At 47.7% G+C, this 10,362-nt stretch overlaps 1 pseudogene; it reads left to right on the top strand.

Annotated features, from left to right (window-relative positions):
- The first annotated feature begins 5,141 nt into the window (after nt 1-5,141).
- LOC145528928 (large ribosomal subunit protein uL11 pseudogene) lies at nt 5,142-5,649 on the top strand (annotated as a pseudogene).
- The last annotated feature ends 4,713 nt before the right edge of the window (nt 5,650-10,362 follow it).

Below are 10,362 nucleotides of genomic sequence, written 5' to 3' on the forward strand. Positions count from 1 at the left end.
CAGGGACGTGCTGTGCCAGTGAGGACCCCGCGCACCTCTGCCTTCCCTTGGACCCTCCAGAGGGGCAGACCCTCAGGGTCGGCTTTGGGGGCACCGCAGCCCCAGCACCTCCCAGACGCGTTGGGCGCCACTGCCCTGCCCCTGAGGGTTCAGCACCTACCCATCCTCTCTCACCCCGTCCCTCCTGGCTTTTCAACTTTGCCACACAGTTTATGATCATTCCTGACGTCCGGTGTCTCTCTGTGTTAGGGATGTGAACAGAGCCTCCACGCCGCTTGCTCAGGAGGAAGCAGCCTCTGGTTGCCATCCTAGAGTTCACGCCAGTCCTTCTGATGTGGGCAGCATCCCGGGTGGGAACGCATCGATGGCACCGGAGCCCCTGCCGCGGCCGTGGGAACTGCCTGTGCACAGGTGCCCCCGGGGGCGTGTGTCGCCAGGGGAGGGGCGCACCAGTGTCAGAGCAAACACATCTGAGGTGATGGTGGGCTGAGCTGCCGTGGAAAGTGTCCCAGCCGTGTGAGCAGGTGGGGTGCCACGAAGAACAGAAATATGTGACCTTATTTGTACCCTGAGCTGCAGGAGCAGCCTGGACTAGCTATGTTTGCCTAAGGTATCTTTTGCTCTGAGATATTTTTAAGTTTTACATGGTTATATCTGTCAGTTTTTCCATTATGTGGGTTGCAAGTTTTTTTTTCCTCCAGTTCGGAGGCAACTGTGGTCTCTTCTGCCAAATAGGACCTTTAAACCACGTGGTACAACCTGTCTACCGTCAGAGAACTGTGTTGCGGAAAGTCTTTCCCAGTTTGTGCTTCCTGTGCTGATCAGAAGTTTTTTTTTTTTTAATTAATTAATTTTTTGTTGAAGGATAATTGCTTTACAGAATTCTGTTGTTTTCTGTCAACCTTCAACATGAATCAGCCATGGGTGTACATATATCCCCTCCCTTTTGAACCTCCTCCCTCCCATCTCCCGCCCCATCCCACCCCTTTAGGCTGATACAGAGCCCCTGTTTGAGTTTCCTGAGCCAGACAGCAAATGATCAAAAGTTTTAAATTCACGTGTAGTTGAGTCTTGTCAGTCTTTCTCTTTGTGATTTCTGAGTTTGGGGGGCCTGCAGAGTCCTGCAAATGATGTCCTTTTTTTCCTCTGAAGTTTGCACTGAATGTGACCCACAAGTCAACCTGGTGGAAATGACCGTGTGGATTCAGTCCAGTCGAGGCTGGACAAGGATGTGGGTCAGATAAGAAGCCCCACTGGGCTCCCTGGAACCACCTTCGACTGCCCCCTGGGCAAGAGCTGGGGGAAAGGCCAGGTGGACCTGCCGCTACTGTTTCCGTCTGTCCGCTGGTGAGCCCGGCCGGGCAGGACACCGCCCTCAGTGAGGTCTGGGACGAATGCGGGGCCACATCTTCTGGTTTCCTCGGCCTCTCAGCCGCAGCAAGGGCAGCAACCCCCTTGAAAGGTGCGTGTGCAGCAAACTGCCCCGAAGCGCGGCTTCTCAAAACCGCAGCTGCTCCAGGGCCCAGGTTCAGCGGCAGGCTGGGCAGCGGGACCAGCCGGGAGCCTCTTCTGCCGATCTGGGCGGGGCTGCCCAGCTCCTCGGGCACCTAACCTGGCCCTCAGATGCTTCCTTCTGGTCAGAGCTAGTTGCAACCTGGGCTCCCATCAGCGAGACACAGGTCAACTGCCCCTCCATCCTGCAGAAGTCTCGGAGAGCCTTTGGTCAACCTGGGCTCCTGCTTGCTTTCCACAGCCGAATCCTGTCTCCCACCGTGTGGGCACCCACAGCCGCTGCAGCCCACAGGCCTACCACGGGGACATCCGAGATAGTCCACATGCCCTATCAGGTTGGAGGCTGTGAGGATCCAGTGATGGGACCATGGGACATTTGGAGCCATGGTAACTGGAAAAATATCAACAACCTCAGATATGCAGATGATACCACTCTAACGGCTGAAAGTGAAGAGGAACTAAAGAGCCTTTTGACGAGGGTGAAAGAGGAGAGTGAAAAAGCTGGCTTAAAACTCAACATTCAGAAAACTAAGATCATGGTCCCATCATTTCATGGCACATAAAAAGGGAAAAAATGGAAACAGTGACAGATATTGTTTTCCTGAGCTCCAAAATCACTGCAGACAGTGGCTGCAGCCATGAAATTAAAAGATGCCTGCTCCTTGAAAGAAAAACTATGAAAAACCTAGACAGCATATTAAAAAGCAAAGACATCACTTTGCCAGCAAAGGTCCATATAGCCAAAGCTATGGTTTTCCTGTGGTCACGTACAAATGTTTGACTTGGACCATGAAGAAGACTGAGCAGCAAAGAACTGATGCTCTTGAACTGAGGTTTGGAGAAGACGCTTGAGACTCCCGTGGACGGCAAGGAGATCCAACCAGTCCATCCTACAGGAGATCAACCCTGAATATTCACTGGAAGGACTGATGCTGAAGCTGAAGCCCCAATACTTTGGCCACCTGATGCAGAATTGACTCATTGGAAAAGACCCTGATGCTGAAAAAGATTGAAGGCAAGAGAAGAAGGGGGTGGCAGAGGATGAGACGGTTGGATGGCATCACTGACTCTGGACATGAACTGGAGCAAGCTCTGGGAGACGGTGAAGGACAGGGAAGCCTGGTGTGCTGCAGTCCCTGGGGTCACAAAGACTTGGACACAACTGAGCGACTGAACAGCAACTGCACGTGGTTCACTGCAGTGAAACAGTTACCTGCACGACCAGTGATGGGGCGGAAGGGGCGGGCACAGCTCAGGACAGTGGGAGGGGCCACCGGGGGAGCTGCAGCAGTGTCTAAGGAAATAAAGTGACATGATCAGGGGTGTTGAATCCTGAGCTCAGGGCAGATCAGAGAGCAAGAGTGTTCCTTCCACCACTGAAAGGGTCTCTGCTCCCCCAAGTCTGCAGAGCGGATGTGCTCCCAAGGTGGACCCAGCAAGATCCAGAGGGTTCAGAATCCCAAGACAGACTGAGCTGACCTCCCTCTACAGGTCCCCGTGAACGCTGGGGCTCTGATGGGGAGAGTTGGACGCCGGATTTGGGGCAGATCTAGATGCCAGAATCCCACGGTAACCAGTGACCCCGCTGAGCCAGGCAGCCCCTCTCCCTCCCTTGGGTGCAGTCCTGCCTCCTCTGCAGGCCCAGCAATGACCTCGTCTGATGTGGTTACTTTGCAAGCAGGTGCCGATTTCCACCGTGCTCCACTTCCACCGCCCCTCACCGCCCCAAACCTACAATTAGAGTCAGATCCCAGCATGTCCAAGGAGGTTAAGTACAAGCCTAATTTGGGAAAAGAGGGTTTACACATCAAAAGCTTTGCTGGATTTGTCATTTATACTGTCAGGAGCCTGGGGGTGTGTGGGTTGGTGTCTGCAAGTCCTAGTGAGGGAGGGAAGAGCATACTGTGGATTGGATTAAATCTGCCAAGATGTGTGCAGTTACAAGGGATTTGGGATTTGATATTTTCAGCTCTCCCTTCACGGATCATAGCCTTGTTGAGGCAAAGAAGCTCGCATAACTCAGTGTAGCTATGAGCCATGCCGTGCGGGGTCACCCATAGTCAGCGGAGAGTTCTGATAAAACGTGGTCCACTGGAGAAGGGAATGGCAAATCATTCTAATATTCCTGCCTGGAGAACCCCATGAACAGTATGAAAAGGCAAAAAGACATGACACTGAAAGATGAACTCCCCAGGGCAGTAGGTGCCCAATATGCTACTGGAGAAGAGCGGAGAAATAGCTCCAGAAGGAACGAAGAGGCCAAAGCAGAAACGACACTCGGTTGTGGATGTGTCTGGTAGTGAAACTTAGAGTCTGATGCTGTAAATAACAGTACCGCGCAGGAACCTGAATGTTATGTCCACGAATCAAGGTAAATTGGACGTGGTCAAGCAGGAGATGGCAAGAGTGAACACTGACATCTTAGGAATCAGTGAACTAACATGGACTGGAATGGGTAAATTTAACTCAGATGACCATTATATCTACTACTGTGGGCAGGAATCCCTTAGAAGAAATGGAGTAGCCCTCATGGTCAACAAAAGAGTCCGAAATGCGGTACTTGGATGCAATCTCAAAAATGACAGAATGATCTCTGTTCGTTTCCAAGGCAAACCATTCAATATCACAGAATCCAAGTCTATGCCCCAACCAGTAATGCTGAAGAAACTGAAGTCGAAGAGTTGTATGAAGACGTTCAATACTTTCTAGAACTAACACCCCCAAAAGATGTCCCTCTCATTATAGGGGACTGGAAAGCGAAAGTAGGAAGTCAGGAGTTACCTGGAGTAACAGGCAAGTTTGGTCTTGGAGCACTGAATGAAGCAAGGCAAAGGCTAACAGAGTTTTGCCAAGAGAACACACTGGTCATAGCAAATACCCTTTTACAGCAACAGACATCACTAATGGACATCACTAATGATCAAAATCGAAATCAGGTTGATTATTGTTTGCAGCCGAACATGGAGAAGCTCTATACAGTCAGCGAAAACAAGACCTGGAGCTGACTGTGTTTCAGATCCTGAACCCTTATTGCAAAATTCAGACTCAAACTGAAGAAAGTAGGGAAAATCACTAGACCATTCAGAAATGACCTAAATCAAATCCCTTATGATTATATAGTGGAAGTGATGAATAGAGTCAAGGGATTGGATCCAGTGGACTGAGGGTCTGAAGAACTATGGGCAGAGGTTTGTAACACTGTACAGGAGTCAGTGACAAAAACCATCCCAAAGAAAAAGAAGTGCAAGAAGGCAAAGTAGTTGTCTAAGGAGCCATTACAAATAGCTAAGGAAAGAAGAGCATTGAAAAGCCAGGGAGAAATGGATATACCAACTGAATGCAGAGTTCCAGAGAACAGCAGGGAGAGAGAAGGCCTTCTTCAATGAACAGTGCAAAGAAGTAGAGAAAAACAATAGAAAGGGAAAGACTAGAGGTCTCTTCAAGAAGATTGAAGGTATCAAGGGAACGTTTCATGCAAGGATGGGCACGATAAAGGACAGAAAACGTATGGACCTAACAGAGGCAGAAGATATTAAGACGAGGTGGCAAGAAAACACAGAAGAGCTTTTGGCTCGGAGGAGGCAAAAGCGCCACTTTCTTTGTCATCCTGAACCCGGGTTCCTCCAACACCAGCCGCCTCCACCATGACACCTAAGTTCGACCCCAGTGAGATCAAAGTCGTACACCTGAAGTGTGCCAGTGGGGAAGTTGGAGCCATGTCTGCCCTGGCCTCCAAGATTGGCCCCCTGGGTCTGTCTTCAAAAAAGGTAGGTGATAACATCGCCAGGGCAACTGGGGATTGGAAGAGTCTGAGGATTACAGTGAAACTGATCAGAACAGACAGGCCCGGACTGAGGTGATACCTTCTGCTTCTGCCCTGATCATTAAAGTCCTCAAGGAACCACCAAGAGAAAGAAAGAAGCAGAAAAACATTAAGCACAGTGGAAACATCACTTTTGATGAGATTGTCAACATTGCCCAGCAGGTGTGGCATCGATCTCTAGCTAGAGAACACTCTGGAACCATTAAAAGATCCTAGGAAGTGCCCCATCTGTGAGCTGCAATGTTGATGGGCGCCACCCTCATGACATCATAGATGACATCAACAGTGGTGCAGCGGAGTGACCAGCCAGTTAGGAACTGCAAAAGGAAAAGAAAAACAAAGGATTATTTGACAGCCAAAAAAAAAAGAATGCACAGAACTGTACAAAAAAATCTTAATGGCCTGAATAACCACAATGGTGTGATCACTCACCTAGAGCCAGACATCCTGAAGTGTGAAGTCAAGTGGGCTTTAGGAAGCATTACTACAAACAAAGCTAGTGGAGGTGATGGAATTCCAGCTGAGGTATTTCAAATCCTAAAAGACGATGCCGTTAAAGTGCTGCACTCAATATGCCCACAAATTTGGAAAACTCAGCAGTGGCCACAGGGCTGGAAAAGCTCAGTTTTCATTCCAATCCCAAAGAAGGCGAGGCCAGAAGAGGGTCAGACTACTGCGCAGTTGTGCTCATCTCACACGCTAGTCGGGTTAAGCTCAGAATCCAAGCTGGCCCTCAGCAGTGCAGGGACGGAGAACTTCCAGATGTTCAAGCTGGAGTCAGAAAAGGCAGAGGAGGTGGGGAGCAGAGGGGGAAAAAGGCAGAGGGACCAGAGATCAAATTGCCAACATCTGTTGGATCATAGAGAAAGCAAGGGAGTTCCAGAAAAACATCTACTTCCGTTTCATTCACTACGCTAGAGCCTTTGACTGTGTGGATCACAACAAACTGGGAAATTCTTAGAGACGGGAATACCAGACCGCCTTACCTGCCTCCTGAGAAACCTGTGTGCAGGTCAGGAAGCAACAGATAGACCCTAACATGAAACAACTGGTTGGTTCAAAATTGGGAACGGAGTATGACATGTATCTTTTCACCCTACTTATTTCACTTCTGTGCAGAGTATATCATGCGAAATGCTGGGCTGGATGAATCAAAAGCCGGAATCCAGATTGCTGGGAGAAATATAAGTAACCTCAGATATGCAGGTGATACCACTCTTATGGCAGAAAGCGAAGAAGAACTAAAGAGCCTCTTGATGCAGGTGAAAGAGGAGAGTGAAAAGGCTAATTTGAAACTCAACATTCAAAAAACTAAGATCCTGGCATCCAGTCCCATTACTTCATGGCAAATAGATGGGGGAAAAGTGGGAAAAATGGCACACTTTATTTTCTTGGGCTCCAAAATCACTGTAGACAGTGACTGCAACCGTGAAATTAAAAGACGTTTGCTCCTTGGAAGGTTTGTCTGTGACAAACCTAGACAGTGTTATTAAAAAGCAGAGACATCACTTTGCTGACAAAGGTCTTTATAGTCAAAGCTGTGGTTTTTCCAGTAGTCATGTGTGGATGTGAGAGTTGGACTATAAAGAAAGCTGAGTGCCGAAGAATTGATGCTTTTGAACTGTGGTGTTGGAGAAGACTCTCGAGAGACCCTTGGACTGCAAGGAGATCCAACCAGTCCATCCTAAAGGAAATCAGTCCTGAATATTCATTGGAAGGACTGATGCTGAAGCTTAAGTTCCAATACTTTGGCCACCTGATGTGAAGAAATGACTCACTGGAAAAAGACCCTGATGCTGGGAGAGATTAAAGGCAGAAGGAGAAGGGGACCACAGAGGATGAGATGGCTGGATGGCATCACCGACTCAGTGGACATGAGTTTCAGCAAGCTCTGGGAAGGACAGGGAAACCTGGAGTGCCACAGTCCACGGGGTCGCAAAGAGTTGGACACAACTTAGAGACTGCATAACAACAACGATTTTTCAACTCAAGAAGCTGGAAGTGTTCCTCACTTTTTTCTTGGTTGATTGACTGAAACTGGGGCTCAGTGGTCACCCAGTGGTGGAGGTTGAAATGCTGGAAAGGCTGTGGTATGATGGGGAGGGAGGATTCCAAAATAAGAACCAAGAACTTCTCATCTCCTGACTGTGGTCCCAAGAAGACCCGCCCCCATCACCACAGCCCTGAGGGATACAGAGGAGGAACGTGCTGGCGTCCTGGGACCGTGGAGCACTCAGGGGCTGTCCTCTTTGTGGGGAGGAGGGAGGAGGATGCTGCTGTTGAAACATGTGCCGTGACTGCAGTGAGACTGACGGGCCAACTTTTCTAAAGGGTCAGGGTGAAGATACAGGCAAAAATAAACAGATCTGGAAAACAAAAGATTCTTAGGATGAAAGAATAATTCCAAGAGCTAATTTTGGAGGGACAAAAATCACAAAAAATAGAGAGATAATTAGAAAACCAAATCAAGAAGGGAGAAATTTAAAATATACAGAACAAATGACAGAAATCATCACAGATATAGAAAATTGTTCTTAAATACAAGATACAACACTTTGATGCACACTAGGCAAATAAATAAAACCTGGTTGAAACAGATGGTTTTTCTAAGGGAATATTATAATTAATAATGATTATAATTTTATTGAAACAGATCCCTGAAGAGATACTCAGCCATTAAAAAGAATACATTTGAATCGGTTCTATTGAGATGGATGAAACTGGAGCCCATTATACAGAGTGAAGTAAGCCAGAAAGAAAAACACCAATACAGTATACTAATGCATATATATGGAATTTGAAAGATGGTAACGATAACCCTATAGGCGAGACAGAATAAGAGACACAGATGCATAGAACAGTCTTATGGACTCTGAGGGAGAAGGTGAGGGTGGGACGTTCTGGGAGAATAGCATTGAAACATGTATATTATCATATGTGAAACAGAACACCATTCCATGTTCGATGCATGAGACAAGGGCTCAGGGCCGGGGCAATGGGATGACCCAGAGGGATGGGATGGGGAGGGAGGTGGGAGGGGGGCCCAGGAAGGGGAACACGTGTAAACCCATGGCTGATTCATGTCAATGTATGGCAAAAACCACTACAATATTGTAAAGTAATTAGCCCCCAACTAAAATAAATGAATTTATTAAAAAATAAAAAAAATCTAAGCACAGCAGGTGATGCAGAGCTATCCCTGGAAAAGTCATCAGGCCAAGACAATCTCCTAAGTGAAGAAGGATCCGCCTGCCAATGCAGGAGACACGGGTTCGATCGCTGGTCCAGGAAGATCCCAATGCCGCGGAGCAACTAGGCCCAGGAGCCGCAACTCCTGAAGCCCGTGCTCTAGAGCCCGCGCTCAGCAGAGAGAGAGCGAGCTCTCCTTTCACAGCCAGAGAAAAGCCCATGCATCTGTGAGGACCTGGCACAGCCACAAGGAAATAAAGAAATAAAAGTTTTAAAATGAATAATATTTTTTTAAAAAAGCCAATACTATAGTGTATTCCAGGATATAGGAAACTGATGAATTTTTCCCAATTAAAAATATTCCTTCAATAATATGGATATAAAAACTCTAAAAATATAGCACAATAGTGTAAAATTACAGACTGAGCTCATTAGTATCGATGTTAAAACAATATTAGCATACAGAATCAAAAAGCACATTAAAAGGCTCATACTCTAAAACCAAGCGAGGTTTGCTTGCAGATGATTTATTAACAGAAAATGTTTAATACAATTCATCATATTAATAAAGCAGAAGAGAGAAATCGTGTTCATTTAATAGAGGCATTTGATAGGATTTGCCATGTATTTTCTTTTGTTGAGGTAAAATTTCCATTCAGTCAAGTGGACTGAATTCTTTAAAATATTTTAAAGAATCTTAAACCTGAGGGACTTCCCTAGAGGTCAGTGGTTAAGACTCAGACGTCCGCTGCAAGGGGCGCAGGTTCGATCCCTGTCGGGAAACTAGGACCCCCCCCTGCCGTGCGGCAGGGCCGAGACAAAAGCAAACCAGCAGAACCCAGCGTGGAGCCCGCAGCCATGTTCCCACCACTCTCCCCGCACCGTTCGGGAGTGGACTGCCGACCTGGCGTCCACTGTCCCCGCACGCGCCGCTGTGTCGTCCCCACAAGGAAGGACGTTCTCCTGCACAGCCGAAGCACAGCCGCCGTCAGGAAATCCCCTCAGACCCGCCCCTCCACGCGTGGAGCGCGCTCCCTTCCTCTGGCAAAGACGGCGTCCCAGGCCCGTCTCACACTTCCCTGGGCTGACCCAGAGATCAGCCATTTCCGCAAGAATCCTTGGTTCCTTTCAGTGACAAAGGATGAGTCAGTGCACAGATCGGAAGCGAACAGTTCAGTGAGTTTTGACAAATGTATGTATCCTGTAACCAGTCCCTACAATCAGAGTATCAGGCTCTGGGGGTTTCCCTGGTGGTCCCGTGCCTAAGACTCCACGCTTCCCATGCAGGGGGCCCAGGTTCGATCCCTGAAACTAGATCCCGCATTGGCAGCTAAGAGTTCACATGCTGCAACTAAAGATCCCGCGTGTTGCAACAAAGACGGACGATCACAGGTGCTGCCACTAAGACCAGACGCAGTCAAAGAAAGAAAGAAAGAATTCTGAAAAAGGAACACCAGGCCTTTCAACCATCCGTAAAGTTACTTTACCCCTTGAAGACTACTCCCACCTCCCAGGCAACGGCTGTTCTTATTTCTGTCATTTTGCTTGTTCTTCATTTGAATAGAATGATAAAGAATACATATTTTTGTCTGGTATTTTTTTCCATTTGATCTAATATATTTGAGATGCATCCATGTTGCAGCATAGATCAGTTAGTTATTCGTTCTCATTTGTGCCGAAGAGCATTTCCTGGTATGACCCTGTCACAATTTGTTTAACAAATCTCCTGTTGATCAGCATATAGATTCTTTCCCGATTTTGGCTGCAGTGAACAAAGTTATGATAATGATTCTTGTACAAGGTGCTTGAGATCAGAGGTCTTTTCTCTTGGAAAGGTG

Source organism: Giraffa tippelskirchi, chromosome 12 (assembly GCF_054371585.1).
Source record: "Giraffa tippelskirchi isolate mGirTip1 chromosome 12, T2T-mGirTip1v1.2.pri, whole genome shotgun sequence".
NCBI classification, from domain to species: Eukaryota; Metazoa; Chordata; class Mammalia; order Artiodactyla; family Giraffidae; genus Giraffa; species Giraffa tippelskirchi.